Source organism: Strigops habroptila, chromosome 5, assembly GCF_004027225.2.
Source record: "Strigops habroptila isolate Jane chromosome 5, bStrHab1.2.pri, whole genome shotgun sequence".
In the NCBI taxonomy this organism is placed as follows: Eukaryota; Metazoa; Chordata; class Aves; order Psittaciformes; family Psittacidae; genus Strigops; species Strigops habroptila.
Window position 1 is genome coordinate 75674325 of NC_044281.2, and position 15539 is coordinate 75689863.

The 15539-nt window shown below is 46.7% G+C and overlaps 1 long non-coding RNA gene across 1 annotated transcript; it reads right to left on the reverse strand.

Annotated features, from left to right (window-relative positions):
* Positions 1 to 11341: 11341 nt before the first annotated feature.
* On the reverse strand, positions 11342 to 15309 carry LOC115608546. The gene is made up of 2 exons (XR_003991580.1): positions 12197 to 15309; positions 11342 to 11957 (listed from the first exon to the last, which is right to left on the reverse strand). It is a non-coding gene; the product is annotated as an uncharacterized LOC115608546 (long non-coding RNA).
* Between the last annotated feature and the right edge of the window lie 230 nt (positions 15310 to 15539).

Here is a 15539-nt window from a genome sequence, read left to right on the forward strand (position 1 = left end):
ACCACCAGGCCCACAGGAGACTCAATGGGTTGTCTCATTATTATGGTGAACAGAGAGAGCTCATGAGCTGGGAAAGATAGGAAGCTTTTATTTATTTTTTTTTTCCCTTAAAGAGCGCAGCCTCTAGGAGGGTTTTTGCAGCTCAAACGCTTTTATTTTGTGCCAATTACTTATACAGGGTCTGCATTATTCCCGTAATCAGTCTAAATGAAAGTCAAACATGAAAGATTCCTAACAATGAGCTAATTGGAATGCCATTACCATTTAGATTTAATAAGGTATTTGTAATAATAAACTTGCCTCGGTCTATAGAGTTGTCTTATTCCTGCTCAGATCTTGCAAGAGTGTAAGAGTTGACATTTGTCATTCGTTCCACAGGACATTGGATATAACCTTCAAAATGTTTTAGTCTTGCAGCGCTTAGTAAATGTCAGGGACAGAAACAAAATCTATAGCCTGCTATTGTTCTGGCTGTGTCGAGCTCAGAGTTAACAAGAATTGTGTTAAAACTCAACAGCAGATTATATCCCACAAATCTTTCTTTATTTGCAGTCCAAACATCTTGTGGTTTAGAATGAGTCACTCAATGTCCTCTTATGTAGCTTCATTCATTATTTGCATTGAGGTCTTGCTGAGGAACTTCAGTCTAGTTCCAGCGCTGCTAGGTACTACACAAGCACGGAGGGTCTTTGCCTTGCATAGCTTAAGATCTAAGCAATTAAGTCAACGCAAGCTCTATCCTGAAGCCAAGATGTCCCATCTACAGATGTAAAAGCTAATTAGAGCTCCATGTGTAGTTACTTTTGAGAACAGTTCACAAAAAAAAGTGTTCTTGCTTTACCTTCATGGGCGAGCTGTTTTCACATAAAGCATATGTGAGCTCAAAGAACTGGTCTCACCGTGCAGCCGGGGATGTTTTATTCAACTGTAGTTCATACAACAAAAGCGATGTGTAATCTTGGTAGGTATTTCTTCTATTATGAAGGAAAAGAGCTTGGCATGAGCACTTTGTGCAGTCTGAGGGAATTCCCCTCAGAATAGACTGAAAAGGCAGAGGTCAAGCAGGTGTGTGTACATGTAGGAAGCAGAAAGATAAAGCTAAATCAGCCAAGAAGCCAACAAACACGGCAGCACGGATGATACAGAAAACAGGGTGCTAGGGGCATTCTTTAAAATCAAAATATTGCTTCTCCATCCTTTTTCGCACCTCAGAAAGATGCTACAGAAATTTTTCTTCCTAAAGAGACACAACAAACAACCAAAGGAGCAATGGAATGCTTAATTCATGTTGTAACAGGAAAAAAACCCACCAAATTTCCTAGCGGCATATCTCAGCATGAAGAAGCGTTACCTATCTGATAAACTGTGCTGCCATTAGCTGCAGATGAATTATGTTCTGCTGACACTCTGTGGTCCCAGCAGCTAGTCCTGAATGATCTGACTCAACAGAAAACTTTGCACAATAGCTCAAATAAACGTCAAATCATTGGAAACTGGCAAAGACCATGGAAATTTGGAATGTTCCTTTTTGAGGACAGTCTCTTAATGCAGTCTGACACTGGGGATTCAGCTGAATACTCATAATGTTCAGGAAATTCTAGGCACAGTTGGTAAAATGACCAACGCTCCTTAGAAATGTACTTTTTTGCTCAAAACCCTATGTACTTCATGCCAAAAGGTTTTTTAGAAACAGAGGCAAACAATCAATGGCCTTAAGTTAACCATATGCCTGAGCACTGTGCTGGATTGCTGGAGAAGGGCAAGGGAGCATGAAAATCAATAGCTTCTCTGGATGTTTTCATAGAAGACAGTTGCTCTAAGAGCTAAAATGTGAGCCTAAAATTCAGGCATTCTTCCTCTTGATGGTCTGGTTAAATTACCTCGTCTTTTCTTCATTCACTTTGCACATTAGGAAAAAAACCAATGATTGATAGTTAGATCACAGCAAATTTGGGAAGCTTCATTTTCTGAGAGGTGTTTTGGGATCCTTGTATGAAAAGTGCTATAAATATATACATTCTTAGTAGTATTTAATTTACTTCCTTTACAATTCCTTTGAGCCAACACATGTTGCCAAAAATGCAATATTCTCTAAGATGTCTTCTATTCTTATATCTGTCTGGAGTCCAGGACATATCCCAGGCTTATAAAGCATCCGATATTGATGTATCCGCAAGCAGTGTGTATATATATAGCTAATACAATCAGACTTCTCTCCCCCTGCAGGAACCCAGGCTTGCCCCGTGTACGAGATGGACGTGCTTAGCAAATGAGGCAGCTGTTCAGTTTTTATTTTTATGCTCATTGTTTGCCATGCAGCCACATGTCTCATGGAGTGCATACCATCCAACCTTTGCAGTGAATCAGACAAAGCTCCACCATAACTCACTCACTCGGAGTATCCAACTCCACCTCACCCCCTGTTCGACATACATATGTGATCACGTAATCAGGGACTGGATCATAAGAAAGCTTTAACTTTGTCATTTATAAACTGTTTTCCAGCCTCATATTTTTCTTTCCATGGAAGTTTTTATTGAGAATACCCAGGGATGTAAAGCTTTTTAATAGCTAAATGATACCCTGAAGAATCGCATCACATCGTGCAACTAAATAGCACCACTGTCCTGCAGAAACAAGGACATCTGTACATGAGCATCAGCCAGTACCTTTTATTGCGTTACTGAAAGAACCAACATATGTCCAGGGCTGCTCCTCTCTTCTCTTCTGCATCATGTCATGGAGCACATGCCAAATAAACTTTCATTGAGTTTCCTAGTGAAGTCTGTAGCAGATCTGCCTATGCAATAGAAGATCGACTTTTCAGTGTTTGGTAATAACAAGATTACCACCTTTTATCACTGCTGTTTCCCCCTGTTTGGGGGATTTGGTGGGAACATGTGTAAAGGATCACCGTTTTTTATATTCCCCAGTTTTTGCAGTAATGTATTTTCATGCATTTTACAAAAGGACTTTGTTCCTTGTTTCTATCACTGGAGCTAGTACAGACACTTTTTAAGCTCGTTAGGTGAGACCAGCTCACAACTCAATAGTTGAATCTGTCCTGTAGTCTCTAAATAGAATAGGTTTTACTGGTTATCCAAGCAACTTGGGATTAGACTAGAAAAACAGAGAAATTTGAGTTTAGGATCCCACAGGAGAAGAACAGAGAAATCATAGCACTGGATGCTGAGCTCCCTACCTTTTGCATCTTCCAAGCCAAACACTTACAAGAAGGTGGCAAGAAAGCAGCAGCTTATGTACAGCCGGAACAAAAGGCCAAGGGCTTTATCTTGCAAGGGTTTGCATACACTTTTATCTTTATACTTAGATTAGGCCCAGTAATTTTGGTAATAATTTGGCTTCAGGGGGGCTTCTCAGCATGCAGTATTAGGCTATTGCATTAGCATGCACTGTGTTAAACTGCTGCAGAGAGCAAACTCCAGGAGTGAACAAAGTATGCTGTGGAGGTTCGTGGGCTCAGCAATTGCTGCAGGCAGTGCTAGGCAGACAAGATAGACTGTTGTCTCCTGCTTGTTAGAAGTTGTGGTATAATATGATATAATGAACGTTTCCACAAGCATGGGTGGTTATTTTACATCCCAAAGTCTCAAATTTAAATCATGTAGATGAGGGGGTGGTGCTGGAGAAGAGAGAGGAGAAGGGGGTAAATCCCTCACAAGTCAGGTCGGGAAGTCACCTAGAGAAGTACACCTAAATGATCTGACTTGGACAAGAATAGCCTGCTGAGTTGGAAACCGCTGGAGTTGGGCAGTGCTTGTCACAGTACCCCATCTCATCCAGACACAGGGTTGTCACACAGTGGAGTACCAGGAGATGATTAGAAGCAGACAGTATTTTACAAACATTGCAGCTGCACATCCATTCTCTAAGCTATAGCTGTCACTTTGCATTTGCCTAATCATTGACCTGTAGCCATTCTCTGAGGTATTTTCTGCCTCTGACACCCCATTCCTGAGGACTGCACATCTCCATCCACACCCTGTGTGGTGCCCCAACCACGTTCTGCATATTGCATTAAGCAGAGCTCAGATCTGGAGGATCTGGGTCCTTGACCACGGTGCCTGTGTCATTAGGGTGCCCCTAATCACCTGTCCTTACCATTTGAAGCACAATAGGGCCCACTATTCTGACTGGGGCCTCTAGGATCTCTTCTAATACAAATAGTAATGACTATAATTATTAATCATTACTGTGATTATATGATTATAATTAATAATCATAATAATGAATCATTATAATTACTCTATTAAATGACAAGCCCTTCTTCCTCCAGCGAGCTTCAGAAGCACAAAGAATGAGCTGTTGTGTATATTTAGTGAATCTCAAGCACTTCTCTACTTACAAGTTGAAGCGTCTTTTGTTTGTTTTAAGGAGTTCCACATTGCATTTTATTTAGAAACCGGCAGCTGCCTTGAACTGTGACCAGTGGAGTGCTGCTACCATATGCAAGATCCTTTGCTTAAAATCCAATAGAATCATGAGCAAACAGAGATTGGCAAAGGGAAGGAATGTGCATATGGATACTACTTGAGGGATGGAGAGCCAGATATGCCTAATATTGCATTTTTCCATCTCAGATTTACAACTGAAAGTATTTCAGTTCATTGAAGAGCATTTTCAGAAAGCCCAAACAAAACAACAAATGTAGAGGCTGCAGACACTTGAAAGATGGTTCATCATTCCCCACCACTTGGCTCTTGCAGTCCTTGGGCATGACTACTTTGGTGCTATTTGCTCAGGACAAGGGAGAGGAATGTATAAAAAGCATTAATGGGTTTTTTAAACCGCATTTAAGGTGCAGGGATTTTATCCCTTGATGATGTGCATGCCCCAAGCCCAGGTGGCTGAGACATGTGAACTGTGAGGCTCGGTATTTTTGATGAAATATCTGAAATCTGGTCAACAGGACATGGCTGCTTCGTGACTCGTGGCAGAGGGTGTGGAACAAGTGTCCTTGAGGAGCCTGCTGGAGTCACTGGGTGTATCGCACAGTTGCCTTCGGTTACTGAGCTGCTGTGAATCACCAAACTCCTTCCCAAGCCTAAAGAAACTGATCTCGCAGAATGTAAAATCCAGCCAGAAGATGTCATTGTTCAGGATTAACATTTCATTCTGGCATGCTGGGAAGGGGGACCATACAGGCATAAGGACAAAGGAGAGGAATCCTGTCAAGTTTTTGAGACAAAATATTTGCTAAGGGTTGATGTGATTAGATTCAGTGCTGGTGACTTTAAAATCTTATCTGTTAGCATAGCAGATGCATGCATTTGAGATGGTGTATTTCTGACTTACTGTAGCAATTTTTGTAATAAGAAGGGTGCAGTTAGTAAAAGAGCTGCTGTTGCCGTTTCCACACTCCTGAGTACAATGAAGTACAGGAAAACTTCTGCATTGCCTTCTAATTTCTTGACCTTTTCATATTTTTTATATGCTTTGGAAAGAAAGGAGTAGGAAAAGGGCCTATCTCTGTTTCTGTATCAGGAACAAGCCTGCACACAGCTCTCCAATTTTAGTTACACTAACAGAAAGTGAGAATATCAGTGCAGCAGCTCCTTTGTAAGCAAAGTAAAGAAAGAAAACAAAGCTGATGGTTAAGAACATTGAAGAGTGATCACTTGGGCCACGCATAATCAACAAAGTCTACTTTAGGTTTGCACTGTTTTAAGATCAATATGTGGGTCTAGAATTGGGTGAACAGAAAGATAAAGGATTGATTTTATTTATAACATCTTTGCTATGTAAATAGTGACAAGCTAGGCTTTCCAGAGAGCGTATGTGCTAGATACCCCTGTGATCCTGAGCAATCTGATGCTGACTGTAATCTCATGCCAGTGATAACCTCTCCAGTGGCAGGGGGACACTCAAGGGGCAGGTCTGAACTTGGAGGAGAATTTGGCCACTACTAACCATATTCCTATTTGCAATGGTTGATAGGCACTATATGTTGTATGTGAGGAATAAAAATATGAAGGCAAAAACCTGAAAGTTTTTTAGTGTCTAATTCCATCAACTACTGTCTAGAGTCAGGCAAAAAATAACTGCCTGGGTCTGGACTCGGGAGTTTCCACTGAGAAAGCAATGTTCCTTCAGGAAAGGTCCTGAGAAATCCCAAATGAACAGCCCATGGTGGGACTGACACCCCATGTCTTCAGGCAGAATGTTTTCTGTATACCACATGCTGTGAGGTGGTGGGAGCACGGAGGAGGTGGGGCCTAAGGCAGCCAGAGCTTCTTCACCCAAATATGTGGATGTATAGATGATTTAATTACCAGGCTGTTTAGGAGAATTTCTAATCTCTCTTCAACCACTCATACTGACACCTCTGATGTGTGATACCATTTACACTGAGGAGAGAATCCATTTAAAGCCTAAATACTCCAATTACTTTTTTTAGATGCCCGGGAGCAGCTCAGCGTTAAAGCACATGATGCTCTTAAAACTCTGCTAAATTAGAGGCCATGAGCCAGAGGGGGAGAGAAAGAATGTTAAAGTGCATTGTGTTTTGAAGGATGTGGTTTTCAAACTGACAGGAATGATTTTTAACTAGAAGTGTAACCTAATATCGGTCAAGGTTTCCAGACTGGGGTGTGTATTGTGCCAGATACATGCAAGCAAAACATAAAGCTGGGGCAGTTCAGCTCCTCTCCTGACTGTGTGACAACCTCCTGTGAACATCTGGCAGTTCCTTGCATGAACCAGGAGCTTCCAAACACTGCTCCCAGCCTCCCTTCAAAAAGCCAGACTTGCTGAGCACTGTGAGGGCTGATAATCAATGAGGTGACTTCAGCTGTGATTGCAGCTTGAATAGACTGGGAAGAGAAGGGGGGAAGACTCTCAAACTGCTTCTTCCAAATCACTCGAGGCTGCCAGTTAGGTTTTGTGATTCACAAGTTTGCTCTCTTGTTATAAATAAACATTTTCATGATAGTGTCACAGAGACTGGGCTTGAGAGCCTTGCTAATGTGTTTTTTTCTTTATTCTTGGCATATCAGTACAGTTGAAAGACACACACTCTTGCCTCCTTATACTTTTTGCCAAGCCACAACCACAAACCATCCTTACAACCCCAAAGCGCTTCTGGCAGTTGTGACACAGAACGTATGGCTCATGTGGTAAAATGTGCTGGCAAGTTCCCCATAGGCCCCATCCAGCCATCACTTATGTGAAGAATTTGATGCCAGACAGCAGCTGTTGTGCTGAGGCTGCCCTGTATCACCCTAACCAGTCCTGTCTCATCCTTTCTTTTCCATTCCCTGTCTCCACCTGCTGTTGTCTTTTCCTTTTTAGTCTTTTTTTTCCCTTCTCTTTTTTACATCTTAGATGGAGACTGGAAATGCTCTGGGGCAGGGACCATCCTTTTATTCCGGGTTGCTGTCTCTTGCCGCAGAGGCTGCTTGCCTAGCACAACAGTAATGCAAAGAGTTCTGCCAAATAATACAGCTGGCACCCAATGATCTCTGTCAAGTTGTGTGATGAGTGACCTGAAAGCTGACTACTGTGGGTAAAAAACACAGCTCCAGGGAACCTTTTAATGAACTTTTTGAAGGTAATGTAGCTCTGCTTTACCTGACTGAAAGTATTTGCATAACAGAGGCCTGATGGGTTATTTTATTCTATTTTGGCTGCCTGCATGTGTTGTATGTTTTTGTTTGGTAGTTGCTAATGTTTCTGATCTCAATTGCAGAACATGTTTATGGCTCAGGAAAGTCGCCTGACAGACAGCCTTAAGGGAATAGTTTGCTCAGAAACAATGACAGTCTGCATCTGCTCCAGAACATGTCTGACAGCAAGAAACGTGCTTGGAGCTGAAGGTGGAATTCATCATGGGTGAAGATGCAGTCTCCAGTCTGATGTGGTTGAAGAGTCAGGCAAGATTTGAGTGGATATGTATCTACAAGCACTTTACCTTTCCCATTCATTTCAGTGAGCTTCTCTGGCTACTGGCAGATTTTGATGAAGGTGAAGTAAGAGGAGCTATAGTGGCTGGAGCTGTAGTTCCTTAAGCCCTCTGCAATCTAAGGATAACAGGTGAGGATTCAGTGTCTACTGGATAAGTTGAAAAAAATTAGGAAAAATGTAAAACTAAGTAAATCTGATGTGATTGATTGATTCCCTCCAAAGTCTCAGCTTTCTTCCTTCCTTTTGAACACAGACACGGGTTATATAGTGTCATTATCAGAAAGGGAATTTGGTAGTAAGCTCACATGGTCATTTTTTGATGACTGGCAAACTGTTTAATTGTTCTAAGCATGAAAGGAGGTTTTCTATAGGAAGTACAAATGAAGCATTGTTTATAGTGGCACAGGAGCAAGTGTTGCAATGTAATTGCTAAATTGTGTACTTAGGACACCTTCACTGTAACTGCATGTCCTGCTTTTATGGCTTGCCCTGTGATTTGCTTTTTGACATTCTTGATGTTTCTGTCTGTATACAAGTAACGTATAGCACTGCATGATGGTGCATTTGTTTAAGACTCTAGAAAAAAATGAGAAATACTATTTTAGAGATAAATGCAGTCACCTACCTGAAGAATACTTGAAAGAGAGGAGATTTGGAATAGACATTAGGAAGAAGTTCTTTACTGTGAGAGTGGTGAGGCCCTGGCACAGATTGCCCAGAGAAGCTGTGGCTGCCCCATCCTTAGCAGTGTTCAAGGCCAGCTTGGATGGGTTTTGGAGCAACCTGCTCTAGTGAAAGGTGTCCCTGCCCATGGATGAGCTTTAGGGTCCCTTCTAACCCAATCTGTTCTATGATTAAATCATCATACAATAACATTTAATCTTGCACTCTGAGTATCAAGAAACGTTTTTCCACTGACTTTAGCCAGAGCAGAAAACAGTTCATAGTCAGTACACTGGAGTTAGGGGTGCCCTTTTGTCCTCAGCTTCACCATTTCTCACCTATTACTTATTGTAATTTTGACATGTTCTCTTCTTGCTTTGTCCAAGGCACAGACACTTACTTTGCCCTGTTACTTCAACCCCTATGCCAGGGATTGTCATCTGTGCACTTAAGAGGAGCCCGGCATAACTGAGCCCTAATCCTTGACAGGGTCCACAAAACGTTATTGCAAGGCAGATGAATAATCCATAACCAGATGCTCCTCTGAGAAGGAAGGCTTTTAGATGCCAGAGTATCAGAGTTCCATTGAATTGTACATGACTCCAGTCAATAGCGCAATGACGGATTCATTGCTGGGGTCCTCAGGGGTTCAGGCAGTTCACATGCAGCTCTAATGCAGAGTGGATATGCAGGTGCGTGTAATTCCCTTCTTCCTCTCTCCCTGTCCATTTTGGAGTGCCCAAAGCAACCAAGAATCATCTCTGGACAAGTCAAGCATCATATTTTCCAAGAGCCTTCTGGCTGGCCCCCCTGCAGGGACTTCTTGCATCTTCTGTTTCAAACAAGGTCAGCCACAAGTGGGCACTGTCCCACTGCGGCAGACCTGGGATAAGCAGAGGCAGGAGCAGGCCGGGGGCCTCAGGGTTGGGGGATTTGCTCCCAGCCTTAGGAGCAGAGCCCTCCACAGGGAGTAAACCACAAGGAGTAAGGGTGATTTGAGGATGTCCAGCTCCACTCAGGCTTTCCAAAGCTTACTTTTATACATGGGAAGTGTTCCGCCCATGGTAGCAGCGACAATGAGAAGATATTTAAACATAAATGATGCTCATTTCTTCATGAGCGTCAATTTGAAAAGCAGTTATTTCTGGATGTTCTTCTCTCGAGCACACACCCTGTGCACTGTGCTGGATGGCTCTTCTTTTATCCTGACTTCCTTCCAAGCTCTCATTCCTCAGCACTTCCAAGTGTGCCACTCCACTTGATGCTAATGCTTCTCTTGGTTTCTGTCCATATAGGCTCTACCATTTACCATTCGTGGGAAGCCTCCCATTTACCAAGGCTGTAATATTTTAGCCATTATTAACATTTCTCGCAATTAAAGCCTCCACATAGTTTAGTCAAAGATATGATTGTGCTGTTTGCTGCTGTCTCCCATTAGGAATTTAGTTGCCTAAAACTTTCCATGCTGTCCAGCAGAGCAGAATGGGCTGTTGACGGCTATGTGCTATTTTTTCAACTGCACTGGGATAGAAATGGGTTTGGTAAAATATTTTCACACTGAATTGCAAATGATCCCATGCAGCTATTCTTTTCTTCTTGGCAAATATTTTCCATCTCTGGTCTTCAAACAGTTAAAGAAAAGGCAGCCAGTAAAATGGAGATCTCTCTAATCCTGGGATAGGCGATTGCAAACAGAATAGAGGATACCAACCTCTTTCTATTTCCCCTTTAGGACCTGGAGGTGAAAAGCCAATATTCCTCTGCAAGACGCATCTAGCTAAACAGATGCTGAACCGCATGTGCTTATTTTAGTCCCCTTTGCCGGTTTATGGACAGCAGAAATATTTACACACCAAAATAAGCCTCTCGCCCCCTTCAAACCCACAAACTTGACTTCCAAACCAGGCGGCTCCAGTGCAAAGTGCCTGTATCGCTGGGTTTAAAGCGTGTTTACCTGTCCGGCCAGAGATCCCAGTATCTGCCGGCAAAGCAGAGGGTGACCCTCCCACTGCGAGGGACCCCGGCCATCCGCATGGCTTCAGGGGGGTGCTTGGGGGAGCCCCGGGAGGTGCTGAGGCCGGAGGAGTGCAGGCCGCGCTGCTGGGGTACAGGAGAGGCAGCGGGGAGGGCTGGGGGCTGAGGGGGAAAGGCCATTGAAAAATTACCTCCTTCGGTGGAGGGAGATTGTGCGGGGGGGTGGGCAAAGCCTTCACTTGAAGGTATTTGCAAACGGCCTCGGGCTGATAGGAAAGCGGCGGCCTCGTTTCTAGATAAGGAGCAGAACTGAGGGTGCTACGGGGGGGGCAGGATGGACCCGGGCCGAGGGGGACCCCACTCCCCATGTGCAGTAAATCAGAGCTGGGCCCCGCACCCCCAGCCCCGCAGCGGGGTAGAGCCCTGAGCCTGCACCCCGCGAAGCCCCGCAGGGGCTGGAGGACCCGCAGCCTCCGGTCCTGCCGCAGGTTGCCCGGGGGGGCGAGCGGGACACCTCGAGGTGGGGTTCGCAGCTGCGTGTAATACCGAAGGGTTTATTCGTTATTCCTAATTCTTGTTCTTCGCTTTCTTCCCTCTATGGCTTTACCCGACCCGCTGCCCGGCAGCCTTGGTGAGGGGCACGGGAAACGACGGCAAACGCTTCAAGTGCCGTCTGCTGAAGAAACATAACCGGACGCTCGTACAATGGGCTATTTTCCATCGGTCGTATAAAGAAGAGTTAGCTGATGGCTTGCAAATTCAGTCTAATACCTGCACGGACCTATGTATAAATATTATTTTTCAAAAGAACAATACGTAATTAAAAACTAATATTTAACAAGTTAAACGCCTATCCTCTAGGAAATAACAACCTTTCTTCGCAAAACCTCCGAGATTGAGTTCGCTTCCTCCTGTAAAATGAGGCCAGATTGAATTCTCCAAAGATCAGTGAGATCAAGTATTTCAGCGCTCAATTTACAGCTCCGGGGTATGTGGGACCCTTTCCCAGCTATCTGGGTAGGCTAGGAAATAAATACGGGAAGGAGGAGGGGGGACAAGGAAGGAGAATTCATTCCCAAACACCGCAGTAACACCTGTAGTATTTCCTTAACTCACTGCAGCGATCGCCGGGAGCGGGTTTCTCTGCAGCAGCCCGCAGTTAAACTGCAAGCGGGAAAACGGCACAACTCTTACGAACAAACAGATACAACAACAGATCAACACATCAGGTTCGCTCGCATGTAAGGAACAGCCCTAGTTTCGGAAGGTCGCTTCGTGAGGCGGTTCGGTGTGGTCGTGACACAAGCGGGGGGACCAGGCGAGGTGCCATCAGCCATCTCCGTAAACATCCTCGCCTGTTGATGCGTGGACTTGTTCGCCAGGCTGGAAGGAGCGAACTATAAATAAATCTGTTAGTTTCACTGGTTAACATTTAAGATAATAAAATTACATTATATCCCTTGATAGGGTCCCACTGCCCCGGGGGTCGCGCCCCGCTCCGCTGCCCGCGCAACCGCTCGGCTCCCCTCCACAGTATCACCCCTTCCCCAAACCCTCTGCAAGCTTCTCCTCTTTCTCCCCCTCTCCCTTCCCCCGAAATAACAGCGAAAAGGGAGACAAGCCCCCCCGTGCTAACCTTCCGCAAGCGGAGACGGGGCAGCCCTGCTCCCCATCACTCCCCTTCCCTGCCTGCAGCCGAGCCCCCGCTGCCGGCTGCTTGCGCTGCCCATGCGGTTTGCTGAGGGCAGCTCTGTCCGGGGCTTGGCTGCGCTGCGCTGGGGAGCGGGGAAGCTGCAGAGCAGCTTTTCAGCGGCGAGGCTGTGCCGCGGCACTGCGTGCGGAGCAGACCCCTCGCAGCCTCACACACTCCTTCCTCCAAGGAGGTCCAGGCTCCTGCTCTGCCTTCCACCACCTCTTTGCCCTCGGCTGTGGGGAGCTCTCCCGTCTCCGGGATCCCGGAGCCCACTGCCTCCTCCGACCCGCGATCAAAAAACCCACTTTCTTTACCGTATCATATTTATTTATTTATTTACTTTAATTCTCCCCGTAAGTGTCTGTGAGAAGTGAAAAACAATCGGAGGTAGGCGATTTCTGGAGAGAACCGCCGTGTGCGCACTCGCTTGCCCATATGGAGAAAATTATCCATCCAGTTCAGTTTTTCGTTGGATTGCAGCATCAAACAGACCAGACCTAGCAGGACCCGGGAGAAAGAGTCACTTTCGATGTCCGGCTGCTACTCCTGAACTGGGAGTGAGGAAGAGGATGGCTCCGGGGCCGCCCTGCCTGCCGCCGACAGCCCCGGGCCGTGCCCACCGAGCTCACCGGCTCCAGGGCAAAACCCCGCCGCTGCCCTGCTCCTTGGCACCGGCGGCTGCAGCACGGATCAGTGTGTCTAGGTGCTGACAGAGAGGTCTGGTCGCAGTGGACCACGGTCCGTGTCCCCTCGCTGCTCGGTGCGCGCCCGCGCGCGGAAGAGGGAGCCGCGTTTCTGCGGTGGGTCTCCGCAGCGGGCTGACCTTTCCCGCGGTTCCTGCGGCGGGAAGAGCCAAGTATCCCCCCCGTTTGTAGGCTACACCGGTGGAAAGTTTTCTAAAACTCCGAAACAAGGTTTTTCCTTTTTTTTTCTCCCCTTCCAGGAAAGAAAATAAAATAATAATAAAAAAGAAATCTAGACAATATAAGTGCCTTTAGTTCAGAACTACTCCAGGGAGCATCCAACACAACGTAACTGAGCGGTAGCCCGATGGAATCACGCACACACATTTGAAGGAAATACCCCCATGTATATGTTTTACATACATTATGCATGTAGAAAAAGCCACCCCGGGCCTCGGGGGCCTGAAACATCCACGGAAACCGCTGATTTTGCTTTAGGAGCTCTGTTTTATAACAGTCTGTACGACTTCCCCAGCGCGCACATCCCTGCGAGATTGAATATTTGGGAACACACATCATCTAGGGAAGGAATTCAGCGAGGTTATGCGTGTCAGAGCGGGATACTTATGTTCCTATTCCAAGATGCCACTGCAAGCAATTATGTACTTCAAGTCCTCGGAAAAAGAAAAAAAATGAAGTATTTTAAACGAAATACGTATTAATTAGGGGCCTAAATGACACTTTAATGTGCTAATATAGAATCGTTATAAGCTTGGAGAATTATTTGAGAGTTGTTCCGTCTCTCTTACTGCAAACTCCTTCTGCCTCATGCGGGTCACTGGGAGATTGATGTCTCGGGTGGATGGAGGGGCTTGAGGGGGGGGGGGGTGTTGCAGAGTGAACCCACCCCCAAAAAGAAAACCCTCTGCTCTTTGCAAGCTCGAATTTCCCCAAACGATGTGAGACAGTGAACACCAAAAAAACCCCTCCAAAATGATACTACCATTGAGCAGAGGTACCCAGAGCAGAGGTAACTTTTCTCCTCCATGCTGGACCCAAGCGGCTAGGTCCGCAGCTGCCCTGTGAGGAGGCATCGGCCCCGTTTCAAGGGGCCTCCCCCCGGCAGGACAGGGCAGGGTCTTCCCGCTGCGGGAGGCCAGAACGGGAATTGAGCTCAGGGCGCCGGCTGCTGCATAAAAACTCGTCCATCCTATAGAAAACAGCGACGACCCTCCCTGTTGCCCAGCAAAACGCTTCGTGAAATGGAAAGCGAACGTGCTTTGTCGGGATTGCAGGATCGGGTGCTCCGGGAGCACTTTAAAAAGCAATAATTATCAAAATTGAATGTCAGAATGAGAAATTAAAAGTACTCCGGTAGTAACAAAAAGTGCCGAACGGAACCAGGGGTAAATAATAGTGTGATTTTCTAGTTTTCCTTAGAAACAAAGCTTTTGAAGAAATGTTTTAGTTTGCCTTTTTTCCCTCCCGGTACCGACAACGCTGCGCTCAGTCCTGGCGAAAGTTTAGGGAAGTTTGTAACTACAGCCCCCTCCACGGCCGTAAGCCTTCGCTTTGCCACCTCGGGCCGGGGGCTCCGTTTGGACCTACGGGGATCCGGTAGGACCTGCGAGGGCTCCAGTGCGGGACCCGCTGAGGGCAGGGCGGCAGCTCCGCGCCTTCTTGCCGGCTGCAGAAGAAGCGCCCGGCTGCGCTGCTCAGGAGCGGCACTGATGGGGAACACTAATTGGGGGTCGCTGGGTAGAACAGAGCCGGTCAGATAAGGCAGATCCGCGCCGCGCAGGGCGGCGGAAGCTGCGCAACCCCAGGGTCCATCCTCGCCCTGCTAGGGGCAGTTAACGTCCCGCCCAAGCAGAAAACGGGGGTTTATGTAGAGGATTCTGTTTCGCGATGCATCGTATTCCACCAAGAAAAATCCAGCTCCAGGTGCGAGAGTTTCCCCCGCAAGCTTTTCCCACGCAAACGTAACCTCGGCCCCAATCTGTGGAGCCTCGAGCACCATTTCGCCCCTATACGAGGCGACGGGAGGATTCCCGTGGGATGCCCAGAGCCCGGCCACCTGCAACCCCTGCCCGGCCTGCAGCTCTGCTAGGGTTTAGTTTGTTTTTTTCCGTGTCTGGCGAGTTTTCACCCACGGAAAGAACACCCGGGATTTAACAGAGGAGATACAGTCAGGAACCCGTGCTCCAGTGCTCCTGGAGTACAAAAGTGCCGGGCAAAGCCCCTTTATCTGCGAGGTTACCTCCCGGCTACTGGAAACGGTCAATAGCTCCCGGCGTACGGTACCGGGGACGCCCCGAGTGCTTCCGAGGCTGCGGCAGGACCCCCCACGCCCCCCCAAAGCTGTTCCTGTAGTGATGGAGCCGTCAGGTTAACCCGCTGGGCGGGCGGGGAGGGCAGGCTCAAAACCGCCTCTCGTCCGTATGAACCACGGAGATGAGTTGCGATACGTGGCTTGTAGCACGCCGCGATTTTGAACGAGAGGTGAAAATGAGCGCAGGGGCCGGGGTGGGCTCCCCGCGACGACAGGTTTTAGCGGGGCAGGCGGTCTGTTGCGGGGGGCTGGGGTATTTAAAACTCTGGGC